This window comes from Dermacentor silvarum, chromosome 4 (genome assembly GCF_013339745.2).
Source record: "Dermacentor silvarum isolate Dsil-2018 chromosome 4, BIME_Dsil_1.4, whole genome shotgun sequence".
Taxonomy (NCBI): Eukaryota; Metazoa; Arthropoda; class Arachnida; order Ixodida; family Ixodidae; genus Dermacentor; species Dermacentor silvarum.
In genome coordinates this window covers 83299148-83319921 of record NC_051157.2, presented here as the reverse complement: position 1 = coordinate 83319921, position 20774 = coordinate 83299148, and the positions used below count along the sequence as shown (strand labels likewise).

The following is a 20774-nucleotide window of genomic DNA, read 5'->3' as shown; positions in this document are numbered from 1 at the left end:
GTATACCGGTGCCGCATATCGCAAGAAGTACTGAACTACTTTGGCTGTAATTATACATTAGGTTTCCTGTGCTACGTTATGCTTGAAAGCTCTTTATTTGAACTAATTTATTGAACTTACATTGGCAAAGTTTTGAAACGCCGTACTTTATATTCGCATTACCTAGAGGCGTTCTTCAAACGCTCATCACGCGTTTTTACGTTCGCCAACTGGCGCTACCAAATCAAACCAAGGCTGATCCGCGGCAGGTTTCTGTGCGCATATGAAGGCCGTCTGTTCTCGAAGATACATGTAATTTCTTTTCCGAACTAACGTATTATATATTGCTTCTTATATTGAGACGCCTGAAGACACTAAAGTGTTCTCACTATGCATCAAGGCTTCGCGCATTCAGCCTTGCAACTTCCAGATGTCAGGACACTTCTGAAGACCATGCTGACGCTCTGCTCTAGCTCGACAAACGTGACAACCGTCCCTTAACGAAAGGTAGAATCCTTAAACCCATGATCCCAGCCAACTCGAGTTGCTTTAAGTGCATTGTTGCGCTTTTTTTAAAGCATCGGAATTGTATGAAAGACAATAATCGGTTGCCAGGCGTCTTGATCGTGTTTGTGCAGACAAATCCTATTCCCATCTTCTTTCAAGCTCATCTCATCTGCTCCTTTACCCGTATTTCCAGTGCAGAATAACCAACCGGACAAGAGGTTACTCGGTTAAACCTCTAAGCCTTTAATTTTTTTGTATCTTTTTCTGTCTTACGCTGACGCATATCTCTCTTTCTCTCGCTCGTGTTTAGGAGTAAGGAAACCGGTACCAGTGTACTGGACTGATGCTTCCTGACCGGAATGAATACATGTGATTAGGCCCTGCGAAGATGCGTTCTTTAGGCCTAGTTTGGCGATCGCATGCAAGCGCGGGTAGGCTTCGCGTCGGGGCCGTTCCAATAAGGTGGCTCCACGTTTCTTATAAGTCGGCCGTCGTCTGGCCAGCCTACGAGGCTGACAGACGACGCCGTGCCTTAATGGACTATTTAACTCTCGCTGCGCAAGAAGCCAGCCCACGCCTGCAGTGCGTGCTCCGTTTCCTGTGGGAGCAAGGTAATTGTTGCGGTGTCTTCCTGGGACCGCATCGGAGGCAGGCCAGATGGATGCGCGGTCAGATATCTCTGTTGCGCAATACAGGAACTGTACGCGCCTGAGCGCTCGACTCTGTCTCCGTCTGTCGAAATCGCCGCCATGATACATTGAGCAACTGCACATCTGGACGAAAAGTCATCGTACGCTATGAGAAAGCTTCGGAAACGATTGCCAGGAGTGTCTAACGTGGGGGGCTGTCTTATGCCTGCGTCTCTGGCAATTTCTCCGGTCACGTGCTCGTGACGGAAATCACGTCGTCTCAACTGATGGCGCACTCATTTGCAGTGTTTAAGAAAAAATCATATGCAAAGGGAGTCTGAAAAGGAAACGTATTCATTCAGGCCGGGCCCGTAGTCTCGTTTTTTTTAAATTACATGTAATGTGGCTCAAGCTAACCAATTCGTTTGCCTTCCTTCGCCTTCCTTTCCCCTCTTTCTCTAATTCCTCGGGCACGGGTTAACTCCGTCATCGATGCTGCTTAAATGTCTCGTTTGGCAGTGTCTCTTCCCTTTAAAGAAAATTTTCCGACGATCATTTGCCAGAGATCTGTGATAGAAGGTGGGGTTACCGCTGGCGCATAATCTGAATATTTAACCTAATTGATGCATTAGATGTTTCTCAAAACAGCCTGCGAAGGATCTTGAGCCGCAGATTCTGAGTCAGCGTGCTTTGATCTACAGACGAAGTTGTCACACTTTTTAAAGTTCTTAATTTTTTTTTCGTTGAGTGCAGATTAAGACTATTACAGCTGATATTTCTCTCTCGGGAAACCATGTAACAGTCTGCGTATTTTTGTGTGTGTTCGTGCCTGTCTGTGTGTTTGACCTCTATGTAAAAACGAACAGCACCAAAATCGATAGCGATGGTACCAAACTAATTCTTCATAATGTACCACGATCTTCGATATCACTAAACTTGTCACTACCATCGCTGGCTGTAGATCCGTCGTTGCAGCATAGTGGCTATGTTTCTTTGCCGCTAATACAAAGTTGCACATTCAAATTCCGGCCACGGCATGCAATGCGTGGGGGCGGAATGCAAAAAAAAAAAAGGAAAAGAAACAAGGAAAAGAAAAAAAAAGTGTTTGTGCACTAAAGGTTCTACGCACATTGCCCGAGTGGTCGATATTGATCGGGAACACTTCACTTCGACGACTTTCATTGCCGAAGTGTAGATCTGGGATGCGAAATCACACAATTCATTGGAGGTTCTCCACGGAATGTCGAATAGCGCTCGTGTGTGGCATCATATCAGCAGTACCTGGTTTTACACCAATGCATCGCAGTTAGAATCTCGGAAAAAACGATAAAAGTTGATAAGAGGTTAGTAACTATATATATTTTTTTGTTCTTCAAGTTCTGCATAATAATGTATTAAGTCTTCGCAACTTGCCGCTCTTCTTCGATGTACTCGAGAGATTTGCATTACCAAGAGTCTGCCGCAGCATCAAGCGCGTAGAAGGCGTCACCGTGCGTTCAAAGCACATTCGTACCCCAGAATTTATCGCAGAACAAACCATACTGCCTATCACTGAGCCTACCTTCCGTGTTGATTCGTCAGATATTCACACTGACTGAACCTTAGCAATAAGGAACGCCAAATTTATACCTTCCGAATATCTCAACATCTTCCGTACACGCATTGCTGGTCCTACCTTGCTTTTATCAACGCGAAAACACATATACGAAATGCGGAGGTCGACTCAAAGAAAAGCTTTAACTGTCATCAAAAACAGCCGCAGCAGCGTCGATGACAAGGCCAACGACGGTGACAATGAGGACGAAGACGTGACGAAAGGTACAACGAGAAAGATGGCACGGCAACAGTGATATCAACGACGACAAACGGTGGCGATGACGGCCGACAAAGGCATGGCGACAACGACAGAACAATGACGGCACGACGGTTGACACGTCGTTAACGCGGGATCAAATCCCGGGTGGGAACAAAGTAAAATTTCTGCTGTGGTGACTCTTTTCAAGGAAACAGTAAACGAGATGGTGGTTCGGTTAAACCTCTAAGCGTTTAATTTTATTTTGTATGTTTTTCTGTCTTACGCTGACGCATATTTATCTTTCTCTCGCTCGTGTTTAGGAGTAAGGAAACCGGTACCAGTGTACTGGACTGATCCTTCCTGACCGGAATGAATGCATGTGATGAATGATGCATGATGCATAGTGAGAACACTTTAGTGTCTTCAGGCGTCTCAATATAAGAAGCAATATATGATACGTTAGTTCGGAAAATAAATTACGTGTATCTTCAAGAACAGCTCTGCCAAAATATCGCTGAAGTAAGCTTAACAGGCACCGCCGTCAGAAAAGCTGCCTCGAATTACGCCACCGATGCATCGTTGCAAAAGAAAAAAAAAAACGAAAAAAAAAACGATGATAATAATAAAACGGTGATGGCGAAGAATGTGTCAACAGTGAAGCAAGAACACCAACTGGCTCGAAAGTGCCAAGTGACGAAGGATCAAAATTAAAACAACACTGAAGGAATTGTTAGAGTTGCACGCACTTGCGTATACAGTATAGTGGCTTAAGCGACAGCGGTTGATCTTCACACTCATTTACGCTCATCATCACATGCATCACATAAACTGAATTTTATGTAACATTGCATTGTGTTTTGTGCCCGTGCCAGGTGGATATATTCTATATTCGTAGAACGTAATCGCAATAGCTGCCACGTCACCATGTATGTCAGGAGAACTGCTCGACAATGATTACTCGCCATCCCGCCGTCTCGGCCTTCCCTTCCGAGTAAGGCCGAACGTGACCGACCTATTCCGGTAGCCAGTGCCACCGCTGCTGTATCACGCTACGCCGGCGGCATCTCCACACTGTAGTTTAGTTCCTCAGAAAAGTGACACAGCGACCTGCTTTCCTCCAGCGATCGAGCCGCCGCTGACAGCCGGCCGACATCACGCTCCCTCTCTCTCCCTCCTCTAGAACGACCGCCCGACGTTTCGTTAGGGTGCGTTCGGCACAGAATGCGCCGGCCGAAGGAAGGAGTATTCTTTACGATCGGGTCGCGAATCCTTGTAAGCAGAGCGATGAGCGCGCGCTTCCGGACAAAGCGAGACCGCCTCCCACCTTGTAGTCAGCGGCGCGCTTGGCTTGCGTGCCAACGCGAAATGGGTCGGCTCGAGGTTTGCGCGGACTACAGTATAGATGGCGGCGGGAGTCATCTGCGTATACTACAGTATCCTGGAGTGGGCCGTAACTGCCGCTCACCGGACGGGAACTGCGTTGATCTGTGCCATCAACATTGTCAGCTCTGTGCCTATCGTCCGTGGTTACACCTTGCTCGTGTGGCAACTCGCTGTTGCTCGCATTTCGGTCTGTTGTGGCCGCGCGTCTGTGCCATTACGGCGCAATGCTGCGGTTTTATTGCCCGGCTGCTGCTTGTACGGCTCCTGTGAAGAGGCGCAAGTTCTGACCAAACACACGAACATTAAAAACGCGCCGCCACGGGACGTGGTTAGACTGGTTAGCGGAATGGCAAAGCAAACACATAAAGTGTGATGTCAATTAACAGATTTATTGCCGTGTATTGCATGTCATTGTCGAGGACTCCAGGGAAAGAAACGATGAAAAAAAGAAGAGAGAGAGAGAGAGAGAGAGATCGGGAGGCGAAGAAGCGAAGGAAGAAGCTCGGCGCAAGACAAGCAAGGCATTGCATGCACCGCGCAGGAGGAAGTCGTATCCTATCCAGCATTCAGAGAAATAATCTTGAAATTATGGCTCTTTTTCAAAACTCCTCCCGAAGAATGCGCTTTGATCTCTTGTGTGCGACAAGAGAGGTGTCGTTAAACGTGCAAAGCACAAGGTGACGTACACAGCGATGGCGACATGAATGGTTATTCCTGGCGGCGTGTCGACTGAGAGTCCTAACTGACAGACTTCCTGCGCGACCACTCTTCTACTGTGAGCCGTATGACCTCGGTTACCATTTGCGAATGTAAATTTATTCCGCTTGAGTAGGCGATAAATGACGCAGGCCTCCGTAGTCGCGAAGTGCAAGCTTTCCATGACTCCATTTTTGTGGCAACTGCGTGACAGATCAAGGCTTTAATAGCCTGAACGGCTTTTAAAGATCTCTTCAGACTTGGAAACGAACCTGACGTCATGGGGTGCAGCCGCGGTGACTCATGAATTTCCCTTTCAAGTTTTCATCCTGCACAATGCATGAGTGTCACGTGCAGCGCGCAATAACTTCGACTTGGCAAGACGGCTCATATAACGGTATACATACGAGGTGCGTTAGTGTTGTTTCCAGTCCTTCGCTCATTGGGTTAGCCGTCAATTTCCGTGTTGATATGGAAGGTCATAGGGATTAGTGAGTGACACCCAACACACTGGCCTGACAGGACGGGACTGAATGCCCGCTACCAGAGCTGTCGCTGGACACACCTGACTTCATTTCCGGCGCTATTGACAGAGCTGCCCAATAACTTGGAAAAGACCATTTTTATGCAGGCAACGACGACATTTGCCTCACAAGTTGGCGGCGGAGTCTGTTCCTGGCGGCATTGCAACAACAGCCAATCTAGCTTCCACTCAAACGACCCTTGCTTTCCCTACATTATTTAAACGGCAGCAGGATACTTACTTTGACCAGAATCAAGAAAAAAAAGAAGAAGAAGAAAAAAATAAGGTATTTGAGTACGAGCCGTGCCATAGTACTGTACGCACATATGGCATGTACAACAACGATCCTGTCCTTGGTACTGTATAACGACAGGCGAGTATTCCAGGTCAGCGCAAACAGGACAGGGCCACTTGTAGATAGTCGCGATTTCCGGAGTGGACTGCCAACAGCAGAATGATTTTTGTCGAGAGTACGTGTTGCGCTGCTGCTGGCATACTATTACTTTAAGTCTAGCGGCTCAACTAATGCTCATGACGAAACGATTGGAGAGCGGACGTTACAGTGTTTGAGAGAGTCACGTACACGCTGTGGCCTCTAATAAATCTTTAACAATGGCACCCTAAGCTAAGAACCCGGGTCGAACTTCGAAGGACCGCTAGTGCGTAATGAGCAAGATGAATCCCAATAGTTTGGCCATAGTGTACCGTTCAGAGTTAAATGAACCAGCCGCTGTTCGACTGAATAAAATGGTACTAGCGGTTTAAGCAGGCTGTTCACCACACGGCATCCTGATGAACACCTTACTTTTTAAACCAGCTAATGAAATGTATATGTTTGAGTAGGAATCAAAACCTGTACCACGATTCATACGGGCTTCTGGAGAAAAGCCGTCCAGTTTAACAAGACGTATAACGCGACTTTTCCTGACGTACGTCATCAGAACATGTATTTACTGATGCAGGAGGAAGGCTCTCGCAATGCAGAAGGTTTGAAGCAATCCAGAATTGGCTGTACTGCATCGTTACGAGTGACCCAGAGACTTTAAAGCCTTGTTTTCGCTTAATGAGTTGTGAACCTACAGTTCTGTTTCTGCGTGACGTAGATTGGGCTCAATTAACTAGAAAATCTTGGTGTTCCGTGCCGAACCCAGACGCTAAACTATGCTTGGTCAATGAGATATGCCTCGCGAACAGTGGACTGCGTAATTTTGAAGATGAGCTGTGGTGATGAAGGGACCTGGACCGGTCAGCTTTCGAAGACATTCGTCATACAAACTCATGTTCTTTGATGGCAACAAAAACAGCTTTACTCTGACAAAGATAGCTGACGCAAGTAAGCTATTATTTAGCTTCAATCCTTCTTCGTTATAGGTACATCTCATGAACACGATAAGGTCTGGAGCATATCGAAACGCACAGTCCTCCTTGTGTCGATCGCGTTGTTCTGCGCTGTATACCTACAGTCATGAAGCACCAACAATTCAAACTTTCCGTTCTCTTTGATACGTTGTTCAGCGCATTGTACTCCCATTATACGTTTTTGAATTATAACAAACATATCAAAGGCGCAATACTAACGCAAAGTGGCAGCTAGAGCTCCACGAGGCCGCATACAACACGGCAGTAAGAAGTGGCGTGAGCTGTCAGTCATTAATCACATCGCATCACGTCTTCCATGCTTTTCTCCTTCAGCTATACCAATGTTGGCATTGCATCATCTGAACAAAGCAGGGGCCAGATTCAGAAAGCTTTTCTTTCTCAAGGAATGATTGCCAATAGCTGACACATTCGCTATCATATTTCTTCTACTGTCACGATCAGCCAGCGCACCATTCTTACACGAACAGTTTATTCTCGCATATCTTACACGAACAGTTTATTCTCGCATATTACACACGGCATCACGAATCCGGGCCATACCCTTTGCATAAGCGAAGGTACGCGCCGCCCGTTACACAATAACATTTTGTTTTCGTTCAACGCACAGAATTCATTGATTTCAGAACCAACATGACGAGGTAATTCGACGTGTAATTCTGCTTTAAAAGCATGCCAACAGGGCGGACGCTCTCTTCGGTTTAGAGGCGAAGCCGTTGAATGGATAGGGCGTCTCACCACGTATCTAAAGGCCTCGCTTCCAGTATCGGTCTCCCAGATCTACCTATGGCCATGCAGACAACGTGGCAGGTATGCGAGGTTCAACCACATCGTGCTACCGGACTCGTTCTACACGTAATCCCTCTGCAAACTCGAGGGGCTTCCACCGTGGTCCACGTCTTGGGGTCGTGATTGCCCGTCGAGTCGTTAGCGATAATGGCGCGCAGTCGATTGCCGCGGCGTCACGATGAACGGTGGGCGCGGGCGGATACACGACCCGTTCGTGCCTCCGGCGTCCTCGCGTCGTGAGCGTATACTGCGGGTTCGTGTGTCAACCTGACGACAGCGTCTCCACGGTGCTAAGGCTCGGTATCTCTCCCGATCATGATGGCTTATCTTTGTGGAGTTGAGTTCTCTCAGCGCAAGGTCGGGCGGCGCTTCGTTTTTCGACGTGTTTGATGACCGTGGGCGTTGTGATAGAGATGGTCGGGCGGTGCACGATTTCAGTGTCGTTCCCATGCTGTTCGTCTCGGCGTGCTTCCAGGCTTTACAGCGCGAGCTCGTTCAGAGTCTAACATGACCGTGTCGAAGAACCGTGTTGACTTTGGCCACGCAGAACGTTTTGACGACACGGACATCGCTCCTGAGTATAGAGACTCGTGTGCGACGTCAGTTCTTCCTTGGCCATAAATCAGCTGATGCACGCAATGAAATACCAGTTGGCGTTTTCATTTCAACGAACAAGTGTCACCGCACCCATAGCAAGTTCCAAATGCTTGCGGTTCACTTGAACTTCCACTCGAGAGAACAGTTTCTCGAGGTTTCCATCAAGTTCGTCGAAGGGAGAGGTAGACAGAAGAAAGGGGAAATGTAGTGAGGTTAAGCAGAAGTCAAAATTCGGTTTGCCACCCCACACTAGGTAACGGGGTAGATAGAAAGATAAGAAAGTAGAGAAAGAAAGCACAGATACACAATCCCAGCAGGTCACTATCACAGCAGGCTATATCACAGCACAGTAGCACTTGTAGCGCTACCAACACCTATTCAGGCTACACATTTTGTGCAGGTCTGCTATCCTTCAAAGCTGTAGCAGGGCCTTCGTAGTGCCCAGCTGTGACAGCTTATGCAGTCGGCATTCTCAAATTATTTGCTCTGATAACGGTCTTTGATCAAAGCGCACTCTCGCGATTGCGAGCGATCGCCTCTGTGAAGTGTAGCGAGGACAGTCACACGAACCTGTTTAAGATTCTCCTCGCGACCGCATTTATCACACGACACGTTGTCGGCCCATCCAATGTGAAAAGCCAGACTGCTGAAGGGAACTTTTACTGTCTCTGTCATGTGTATTTTTACCGCTTAGATTCTGGAAAGCGCGCACTATTGGGGACTATAGAGCAAAAGGGTTAGCACCGAGTGTACGTGACGGAGGGGAAAAACTTAAGCCGCAATCTATGTTGGTGGGCGCAAAAAAAAAGTAAGTCCAGTGAAGGTACGAAGACAGGAAAAAATTGTGCTATGTCCACTTGATTTACTGAATTGTTTTCGCGCTGGTGTATTTACGTTGATTCATACGCTACAGCTTCATTAAGTGCAAGTATTCGTTGTACAGGTGCGCTTCCGCGAGCGATCCCACTTATGAGTAGCGCCAACAAGCGCTTACTTGAAGAATTTCAACAGGTTCCTACAGTAGCAGTCAGCCATCTTTCCTGTACACGCACCACTCCGTACTGGTCGCCATCTTTTAACGCGTATGTTCTCTAAGGCTTTAGTCCGAACAGCATTACGGAGAGGGGTTATAGCCAATCAAGCAAGCGTCTCAGGGGTTAGTCTATAAGCACATGTGCTTATAGGCTGTGCACCGGCCTTCTTGCATCCTCGTCATGTGATTTTAGGCCGGCACGCAACTTCGCCTTAGCCGGCCGCTTCCCATCCTACGGGTCCGGTCGCACCAGCGACTCAATTATTTTCGCGACAATGGCGCCGCAGCGCTGCAGATATTCGCTGCCCGGCCAAAGCACGCCAACCCCGCGGCGTACACCCACGCGTGAACGGACTTGACCATCGCCATTTCTCGCGACCGGATGCACGGATGCCGCATTATCGCGATTTTGACCCTCCGCCTCTACCTAACGCGACCTAACTACCACACAAGAAGGGAGGGTATGGAGCGTGGAGAACACACGAAGGCTGCAGCCTCGCACGCGAGGTGGCAAGCCGGGAAGGGGGGCGAACGAGTTGCGTCACACCGTATGCCGCGGCCAGCAGAAATAACGGCAGCGTCGTATTCGAGCTGAGCAGCGGCAAGCAAGCAGAATCGCAGCAGCGGTGGGCGATTACGTGCGGGCACCACCACCACCACCACGACCACCCCGCGGCTCACGCAACGCGTGGTAGCGCTGGAGATCGTCGAGCAGAGGAGGGCTTTGCGCTGTGGGAATAGGAGAATAAGACCACGCTGACCTCTCTCTGCGCGTGGACGCCTCGAAGCGCGATGGTGCGCGTTATAAGGTGGGAAGGGAAAAAAAGATGGGGGGTAGGGAGGGTCAGCAGGGTTATGCGCGGCGCGCGCGTTATTGGAAGCTGCTAAATTGCTTTTGTCTGCGGTCAGTGGATGGTCGCGCATGCCTTCCGCTCTCTCGGTGTGTTCCTGTGGGACAAAGCCAGCTGCTGCTGCTGCTGCTGCTGTGCGCGCGCTAGCCGCATTGTGACTCCCGAACGGCGTCACGCTGACCCCCCATTGCGACGGGGCGGCGCACCCGTATGCAGGGAGGTGTGCGCACGCTTTCTTTCATTACGTTCGCCGACCCCGAGTCGGCACGCATACGATGGTCGTTTAATTAACCGTGTCGAATTAAGGTAGGCATGCCGCTAAGGTATGTGCAAGTGCGATGCTTAATTGATTAACGTAATACGCCCGCTCTTTTTGTGAATTGATAATCAAAACTTGAATTCTTGTTATATATTCTTTTCTACTTAAAAGATCTTTCATAATATTTGCAGCCTTTCTTGTCGTTCTAGAAAACAGTTGGAGGATGGTAGATGGGTGAAGGTGTTGGTTCCTGCGACGCCGGCGGGGCATAAATTGGGTAGGTATTTGAAATTGAGTAGGTACAGAACACCTGGGCTCAATGTACCTTGCTATACGGTGAATTATCTAGAAAACTAGCCAGGTATATCAAAAGCGGGGCCCCAGGAACTGATGCCCAGCACAGTTCTGAAAAGACTGTAGACTCAGTAATCTGTATACGTGAACTTTGTCTCTCCAACAAGATAGATGCGAACAATATATGACTTTGTCCTATTCTTTGTTCATTCACGTAGTTCACTCGGCCGTAAAGGGCCTACAAATGTAATAGAAATATAAAAGAGCAGACAGGTGATGCTCCTGGCTACTTTGCCTATTTCTAGACTACTCTCACGGAAACACGCGAATAAGTCCGGCATTCTCGTCGTGACCCCATTCGCATTGCTGTGGAGCTTGAAACAAGTTTGAGAGCAAGCGCTGTAATTGCTCGCGAACCGCTGCTTTATCGCCATAGTTGCTGAATTAAGTCATTGTTGTTTTTTTAGCATACAAGCATCCATTGGCGTGTCAAGGCAGGCCGGTCAAGCAAGGAAGCAATTGCCGCTAGCATCATCCAGTCTCGAATTACTCTCAACAACCGATATTCTTTGGTGAGAAGCGTCAAGAACACGAGCGCCTGACTAAGTAAAACAGTTGTTCGTGAAAAGTCCGTGAGGCCACATCTCTTGTGGGACTGCCCAACATGCGGAGATGAGAATGGGTTTTGGGGACTTATATGACAGGCCTTTTACAGAAGAGAAGATGATGGGACCGTGGCCTCGCGCGTGTGCGATGTACAAAGCCGCCAAAGCGAATCCCTAAAACGGCCCCAAACGTTGCTACCTTGCACTGGTAGAACGGGGAAAGGGAACTGAAAGATGAGAAAGGGGGGGGGGGGGGCGGAGTTCCCGCTTTGCATGGACACACACACACTACGAAGCGTTCATCGTCCAGTCCATCACAAGTGGTCATACATGCTTTCGCATCTCAAGAAGCGCAGCAGCGCTTTGGTGGCTTTGCACATCGCAGACGCATGAGGCCATGGTCCCAACTTATCCTCTTCTGTAAAAGGCCTGTCACCTACGTGCCCCAAACATATATCCGAAGGGCAAGCCTCTCATCTGCGCACGTTGGGCAGTCACACAGGAGGTGTTTGTGTGGGGTAGAATAAATACTATGGGCAAAACCACTCGTCCCATGCTGTACAATGTCAGCGTGGGACTGCTCAAGCCTTGACATTAATTGTCTCTTTTTCTTCCTCTACACCAACCGGCAAGCGAGAGTGCATGTCTCAGTGCAAGCACCAAGTGGTCACAGGGGAGGACCGAATTGAGACAACGGTCTCACCTCCGCTGCAATCAAGACGTGTCGTTAATTGGAATGGCCTTGACTGTCTTGTTCGATGCTCGTGGCACGGCTTTTGCGGTTCTTACGTAGCGCCTCTTTGTTGGCGCCCGTTGAAAGGGTCCGGTAGTGCGAACGAGTCCTTGATTTCAAAGTCCTTTGTTCAATTAAATGGGACGCCGTACTAACGTCGTTTGGAATCATGACAACGGTCATCAATGTTGTATTGCCCCACCGCGACTGCAGCAAGGTGGCAGGCGACAGGGGCATCGTTGTTGGCGTATGTGTTAGCAAGTCGCTTCCGCGTGACCATCCAAGTTCGTGAGGGAGGGATGCGCGACATAAACAGCCGTTTCATCACGGACACTAGCAAAAATGTGAGCCTATATAGTCCTCGTGCATTCAGGGCCACTTTACTTCCATCGCGTCTCGCTGATCAAGAATTCTCATCAATGACTACAAAAATATACAGCGTGGATGGTGCAGCCTATGTGTCTGCTCTACTCAAAGTAATGCGGCTATACAGCGGAAGTTGCAGCCAACGTCAAACGATCCTGATCGCGGTCACGTGATTATACTTGTCGCTGAGCCTGGTGTACCTGCAAATCCGGACGTCATCCGCACAGTCTCGGGCACAGCAGCGCCTCAAGCGTTGGAGCCACACCCCGTAGACTTCCCCACTTCAATGCCATACTATACCGAAACACGGTGCTGTGGCTCCCGTCTTCCTATAGGTCATAAAAGTGGGAAAAGTAACCAGAACGGACCCTTGGAGAAGTCACCGCAGTGAACTCGAGCGTGCACAACGCGTGTACGAGATTCGCACATGGTATACAGACACGCAGCGTGTGGTGTAAGGAGTATTCGCCACACGCGAACGACACACGTAGTATATAGGTGCGAAATCTTCACACACATCAGTTCAGAAGAAGAGGGTCACTGCCGCGCTGACATTCCGGATCGGGCCACGATAGATAAGCCCACTCCGTAGGCCTCGGAATTTCCTTTCACTCGCCGGGATACTTTGTCCCCGTCGTCGCCCTGGGTAACGAATATCCGACAGGGTGTGTAATATATTTATATACACACACACACAACCCGCCATGACGCGGCGGCCTTTTCTTGAGTGCGCGCATTTCCCTGCACGGACTTATATCAGCTTGCGGCTAAGTCGCGCGGCTGATCTCGTCTCTCTAGGAAAAGGAAGCCTCCGCCACCGCCGTTCTTGTTAAGTCTTTCCTGAGCTCTAATCTCTGGCGGTCTTTTCGCGCGCTCTCGTCCGCCGTTCTCCTTTTTTGGGGGGATCACGTGGGCCACATTCTTACTACGGTCCGCTTCAGAGGGAGAGAAAGACATAGGAAGAGGGCCTTGAGAAAAAAAAGCACCGTGAGTAGGAAGCCGGCGTGCGGCATTCATGCCAAACCCTCTCAGCCTCGGCTAATCTCGTGCGTTTCGGGCGCGTACGGCACGTGCACTCTCCACTCGTGCTAGCGGAAAAAAGTAATCTAAATGAAAAAGAAAATGCAGAGGTGGGGGAGTGCGCCGAGAGCAAAATAGGCGCGAACTGCGCCTCTAAAGGTTGAGCTAGCAGGGAAAAGGCTCGCTGCCGGGCAAGGCTGGCTCCAATTTCTTTCTCTTCTTCTTTCTTCTGCCGTTTCTGCGTCGCGCGGGTCACGTGCCGTGGTTGCCATTGTCAATGCGAAGTGGTTGAAAGAAAAGGAACGGACTGCTTGCGGCCCTCGGCAGCAGCAGCAGCAAACCGAGTGAAAGTGGAGGCAGAAAACAAAATGCGAATAAAGGATGGTAATAGTATGAGGACGAGACAAGCCCATTGTTTGTATTCTCGCCTCAAATGGCTGCTTTAGCGCCCGAAAATAACCGCTTGCGCGAGTACGCGATGCACACAGAAGGCCGCGTTGTGTGTAGTGCCGCCGGACCGGAGGTGGCAAAAAAGCCTTTTCTTTTCTCGCGTCCACCTCCTCCTCTGGTCACTGCGTCGCTTACTGCCGCTGGGTGCCGGAGCGTAAATTTGGAAACAGATCGCAATCAAAGGGGGCTCCCCTCACGATAGCGAGAAGGGCTGAAAGGTGAGCGTTCTATTTGCATTGTGTTGTGCCGCGTTGATGCGGCCGCTCTGAGTGCTTTGGTGAGGCTGTTTGCTTATATACGGCTGCTGTCTCTGCCTGATATGTTGCGAGCCAGCCTGATGGGACGTCTTTGATGACGTCGACGATGAGGTTGTTGTTGTTGTTGCACAGTTGAGGCGTGTGAGCTATACTTCTTGCGAGACAGCCTGATGGTGTGTTTTTAATGACGTCGGTGATGACGTTGCTGTTTTTGTTGTCGCTGTTGTTGTAGGTACAGTTGTTGTTTCACCGGTGAAGCGTACTTAACGTTCGGGCCATTATTGGAGTCTGTGAGCTGAAGATGACGTTTTCAAGTCATGTCGATCGCGTCCCGACTTGCATAACGTATTCATCCATCAAAGCAGGGCAGTCGGCGACAAAGTGATTTGTGTTTTGTGTGTCATGGATGAATGCGTGAAATGTCGAGATCTTTGACTGGTCGTCCAGTCCTGTACGTCTGCCAGAGGCTAGCCACATTTTGCTACTTTTTGATCTGCCTTGAGTTATGGCTGATTGAAAAGTGGCTTGAAAGTGTGGAAATGGCTGAGCCTTGTCAGACCCTTGAAACGGCTACCAGAATGCTACCAAAGTTACATTGGTGAAATAATGTGTCCCAAGTGTCTACATTTCGTCGTATTGTATAGAAGTTTAGCGCAGTAAACAGAACGATGTAAAATAAGCATACTTTTTTTTTCAGGCCAGAAAATTAGCAGGCAAACTGTAGCCGCTGAAGCTATGGTGCCGCTGACTCCCGGTTCCATCAATGCTTTTTGTAAAATTGGCCAGAGACAGATGGCAGTATACTCGACAAACCTGCGCCAAGGAAGCCTTCATTGGTCCATGACTTACGCATAACGTTGCAGCGATCGTGTATAGGTTTGCGCAGCAACACAGTAAACTTCAGTTTCGCGCAAAGTGAGTAGCATTTGCTTAAAGTGGCCACTGCCAATAAGCTGAAGATGCATGCGCCATCATTCAACTAAGATAATGTGCAGTACTGTACTGGCTGTTCGGTCAGAAGGACTGCGAGATTCGATGCATCAAGTAAATTTGGCTAAGCTCTCAAAATGGAGTAGTTTGTCTTCTTTTTTATCTTTTTTTCTTTTTCACCGACGCGTAATGGCTGATAATACAAAATAAAACATCTTACGTACTGCACCTGAACCGCAATGTAAGATATATTCTCTTTAGTATATGTCCGACATCATGACCTGAACTCTGATGTGCGTATAACACGCAGACAATCTAGATAGCAATAATAATAATAATAATAATAATAATAATAATAATAATAATAATAATAATAATAATAATAATAATAATAATAATAATAATAATAATAATAATAATAATAATAATAATAATAATAATAATAATAATAAAATCGTTACCGATGGGGTTAAGAACTTTGGCTTCGATATAGAAAAGTCGTCCTAGATTGTTAGAATCACCGGCTTCTTATAACTGCTCTTATGACAGGAAAATGATAACAGAAACAAGCACGGCGCAACGCAGGAGAAGGAAAGGGTACATGATCATCAACAACAAAAGTATAAAGAAAATACCGCAAGCGCGCGGAACCAGTTATTCGCTGCAAATGAAAATGAAGCCGCCGCGGCTGAGCACTGAGGGCAGGCTATTTGTCAGATATGCTGGAAGTGTTGCGAACTAACCAATACGTTCAGCGTGGCCGACAAAAAACGAAAAACAAAAAGGAAATGTAATCGAAGGAAATGAGGGGACATGCCAGCCGAAGCGCAAGAAAAAGAAAAGACCGGGGCGACGATTGATGCGAAAACTCGTTCACCAATAATTCTTCACGCACGACGAACAGCCTATTCGTGACTGCGATCAATCGACGGCTCGGAGCAGCAGCAGCAGTTCCGAGTTCATTTGTATCGTAATTTGGCGAGGCGTGAAGGCGAAAAACACGGTCAATGCCTTTGGGGGTGGGCAAGTGCGTCTTCTGTGTTTTTCTTTTTTTTTTTTGTGTCTTCTCTCTATTTCTTTTTTCCCGGCCGCTGACGCCGCTAATGAGCCGATGTCGACGAGTGAAACGCACACCCTATAGCGCTGTCTCACTGTCCGTGGCTTTCTGTCTCTCCGGTTCACGAGTCCGCGCGCAGCGGCTCCCAGCCGTTTGTGGTCAGTGCGATGATCGCCATTACCCGGCGGCAGCACTTGACCCCGGGCATACAGCGGAGTCACGCTTCTGTCGTTTCCGCTCAGACGTCGCCGTTACTATACACCTTCGACAAAGCATGACGGTTTCATCGCGCTACTGCTGTTCAAGGATGGCGATCGTATAAGGTCCGAACATTTTGCCTTTTTTCTTTCTTTCTTTTCTGATCTTCCCCGCGGGGTTGCGAAAGTGTCCAAAGAAATGCCGAAAGAACTGAAGGACCTGTCGTCGTAAAGTGAGAAGGTGGGAGAGGAGGGAGATCTGGCTGACTTGGAAGAATTCGTGATGACGTGGATGTCGCTTAAGTTGTAATTTCGCTAGAAAATTGATCGCCATTTTGTCGGCCGGACGTGTAAAAGGTGCGGTTTTGCTCCATAACGACAAGTAGCACAATCGGTTCGTTTCGCTCCTTTCACCTATATTTTGCTTGAGGGACAGGTACTTGTTCTGAAATCCCAGGGAAAATTGTCCCGCTGTCGCTTGGCTTCAGAGGAGCTCGCTTACGACGGTGTTCAGTGGAATGAAGCTTTAGAGACTCACTTCTAGGGGGTTTGCTGAGCTTCACTTTCTGAGCTTCACTTTTCTTGGCCGGTTTTCAAAATATATTTAAAAATTTCGTTTAATAAACTGGCTTTCTCAGCATACCTGCTGTATGCCGCATTAAAGCTACGATTGTAACGCCTGCAGTCGTGAGAAATGTGAGAGGGAACACAGTATTCGGCTTTAAGCACCAATTATTGGAGATGTGGGGATTTGAAGCGTGGGCATGCTAATTTGTAACAAGTAGCTTCGCCGTCGAACATTTAGTCTCATGCAACATATTTATGTCCGGCACATGTGTCTAACCACTGCCTCTTGAAAGCAGATTTGATGTTTCCTTTTACACTGCTTATTTAAAATAATTCTTAGTGAGTTAACGCGAAATAGATCATCAGAATAGCTGTGATCATAGCATATATTCACCTAGAAAATAGTCATATCTCTTTTTAAAGAATTTTCTCACCGCATGAGCAGGTAAACAGGGCAAGGTTATCTTCCAGATATGGACGCCAATTGCCTTAGCGACAATCTCGTTATCTGCTTTGTTCTGTGCTGTATCGACTGTCCGTTCATATATCGCAGTCCGTAGGAGGCCAATTTCAAGTTTTGCTAACCAAGATTTTTGCTTCTTTTCATGAGTGCATTATGCTAAAGGGGGGGGGTCGGGAAAAAATCTAAGTACACCATCTGATCCCACCATACTCGATGACCTCGGAACTTCGACAACGAAGTCATTGTCGCGCACCTTTCTAATTTTGCTGAAGTTCCAATTATTCCTCCTTTCCCTCTTTTAACATCGCTCCTGCTATAAAGTATGGCTCCCGTAAGCGTCAGTGGGCCACTCTGCTCCACTCCCCCCCTAAGTCTACACTCTGTTTCCTTTTGTTGCGTATCCTTCTTGTCATGCCGTGAGGCCGATTAACGTTTCGTGCGATGGAACGATTTTCAGAAGAAACGAAAATGTCAGTGCAGGCAATCCATGTTTCTGTCGCAATTTTTTTTTGGACGGAAACGCGTGTAGCAAAGCCGGGCGAGTCGGACGCCGCCGGCATAGCTAGTTCCTGGCCAGAGAGCCACTTCCTTCCTGGTTACAGCACAGACGAGTGTAATTGGGAATATATCATTGGTCCTCGCCGAATCGCGTGATCCTGCAGCTTCAGCGAACCTTTAGTGTACCAATAAGTAGTCTGAGAGGATCACGTACGCTCACGCTTAGTTAAAACAAAGTATAAGAATATATGCCACACGCGTTCACGCTTATGGGCATATGTAATATTTAAGCGTAAGCAAAGTAATAGAAGAGAGAGGGAGAAAGTAGATGATACTGACGGCCCACTTCGTTTCCGTGGTTCAGCGCCGGGGGCACTGTCATACCCTTATTGCCGCTAGTCGCTCAGATTTCAAAAGAGATCGCGCTTCTTTCTCCTCTAAAAGGCACGGAAACGACACAGGTGCCTTTGACTAGTGGATGTTTCTCCGCTGAATGAACGTAAAGACAATAAAATGTTAGAGTTGCGTCGTCAGGTGTGTCATCACTGCCTATCGCGCCTTTCCGTTATCTCTCAACGGACGGGAACTTCTTCGCAGCGCCGACCGCCCATCTTTTTCGTATCGTCAGCGAGGTCGTTGCGGAGTGCGTGTCGCGCCTGATTTACATATTGCACGCGTTCGGCGTTTAACGGCCGTCGCCTGGAGTCGACGTTCGCACACGTGCCGGTGGTTTCCATCGGGTGAAGGTATCCGTCGGAAATATCGGGCACGCGCTTCTTAGGCGTAACTCGATTGACGAAACCGTCGCAGGTCGTTGTGCTGAGAAGGAACGTGAAGGAAAGACTGCAAGCGTATACCCTCGACCCGACAAGAGTGCAAGCTTGTCCGTTTAGTTTTCCTGCCTCGTATCGTGGTATAGTTTGGTTCTAGAAGCCGTTACTCTCGACAGTCTGTTTCTAAGTTGCAGTGAAGTTTTGGGAGCAACGAGAGCTGAGCTCTTCGCGGTGTATGCATTCGACCAGTGTTTACCTGGCATGGTGACCAACAATGGATTAAGAAAAATGGGCTTAGACCTGATGCCTTGGTCGAATTTCGGATACTGGGAAAGTTTAGATGTGACCTACTTACATTGACTAACGTCCGATTCCATACTATGTAAAATGATTTAAATCTCGAAAGAGAGCGCTGGCAATATTTTTTAACTGGCGTAAGGGCTCGATTCCACATTTGGATCCATTTACAATTGTTCTCGTAGGCCCCAGTGGAATATCTTCACTGACCATCCACAAGCACGGTAAACTTACTCTTCAGCGGTGAGAACGAGTGCTCTCGAGAATGAAAGTTACTACCGAAAAAAAAAAGAAGTGCTGACTATGTTTTCTTGTTTTTAACGCATGTGTAGTGGTCGTGGGACCGGAATAGTGAATAAATCCCAGGCTTCAGGATCTGAAATGTATACTTCATCTGGACAGTCACCGGTTTGACATCGTATTTCCCCGCCATAACTATAGGCTGACGTGTTGGTGGGAAGTTGCTAATTTCATACCTTGTAGAATTATTGTACGTGGAGTGTCGAAATGCTTGCGAACAACTTAGAGTTCGTTTTGGACGTGATAACTTATTCATCGCCTTCTGCACGTATTCCGTCACACTTTCTTGTGTCTAAATGAAGAGCTCTCTTTGTCTGCTGCTCAGTTGCTCACTTTCAGTCAAGAAATCAAGGATGCCTATAGCTTAGCCACTTCAGAGCTTCCATGACACTTCATCACCAGACTTCAAGTGCTAGATTATCCGCCACGCGTCACTGCCAGTGGCAGCGTAATCAATAACGTGTTGGGGCGACGTCACTAAAGCTTTCGCAAACATGAACAACAGTGAGAAGATGAAGGATAGATAACATTAAGCCGTGCTTAACAAGAAGTTATTTTTTACCAATGGCATAAACATGCGCGTGCAATACACTACGAGGCGGCAATAATCTTCCAAAGAAAATAATAAATCGATCTAATACATAAGCTAAACATTAGTGAGTAGCAACCAAAAAAAAAATAACAGAAGAGAAGAAAACAACAACAACCTTGGACATAGAATATAACATGATACGCTTCCTCATAGACTAAACGTGCTTGTACAAGTAACACTACTGCGCTTTAAGAACTGTACGCGCCGGCAGTAGACACCGGTATCACACGGCTATTCTAGCACACAACTTGCCTGCCGTGACTATTCATAGGTAACTTTCTAGAAGTAGCTTTCCGCACACCAACTCTACTTATCTTTCAGTGCAACGTTAACAATGGGCTTTTGTCAATGTTCTTTTTTTTCACATTGTTATCAAGCACTCTCGCTCCTTGATTGCCGACTGTCTTTCTCTTCCCAAAAACATAAGGACGCGTCTATTGTGCGCCCATATCTGCAGGCGGCAGCGCTCAGCGCAGAGGCGTCTAAACTGGGCAGGCACTTGGGAAGTATACGCTCGTTTGAGTCAATGCGCAGTTTCGTCGCAAAGGCGACTCGTTGATACGGGAAAAAAAGAAACCGCTCGCCTACAACGCCCACTTTGCGCGTGCGAGGAGTAGAGCGGGAATTCGGTAAGGCTATTAACTTGGCGGGATGTGGTGGTGCGTGTGATTACGGAAGCGCCTCCAGCTCTTTGGTCTGGCGCTTTTAGAAGGGCGGAAAGGAATGGCTTCGCGGTTGTTTCTTTAGCGTCGAGATTAACGGCTCGACTTCGAGAAATGCGTAATGTCGCGAGGGAAAACAAAACAGCTTCGCACGGATAGCTAAGAAACGTCGTATAGTGTGGCCGGAAAATTGTGGAGCGTCCTGGCCTAAAAGTATAAGAGCAGCGCTTTTGAGCCGGATGTACACACCGCACTCACTATGGACCATTTTAAGGAAGCGCCCGAGAGCCGACAT

At 48.0% G+C, this 20774-nt stretch overlaps 1 protein-coding gene and 1 long non-coding RNA gene across 4 annotated transcripts in view; one reads left to right on the top strand and one right to left on the bottom strand.

The window, feature by feature from the left end:
- Nucleotides 1-20774, bottom strand: part of LOC125944726 (mucin-5AC-like) — a 194264-nt gene that overhangs the window by 151436 nt on the left and 22054 nt on the right. The gene's annotated exons all lie outside the window — the stretch shown is intronic.
- The window catches only part of LOC125944727 (uncharacterized), a 90336-nt gene continuing 83454 nt past the window's right edge, over nt 13893-20774 (top strand). The window contains exons 1-2 of one of the 2 annotated variants that reach the window (XR_007466404.1): nt 13893-14104; nt 14841-15058. This is a non-coding gene — a long non-coding RNA (uncharacterized LOC125944727). The remainder of the gene's footprint in view (nt 14105-14840; nt 15059-20774) is intronic. The other variant, XR_007466403.1, reaches the window with a different exon arrangement.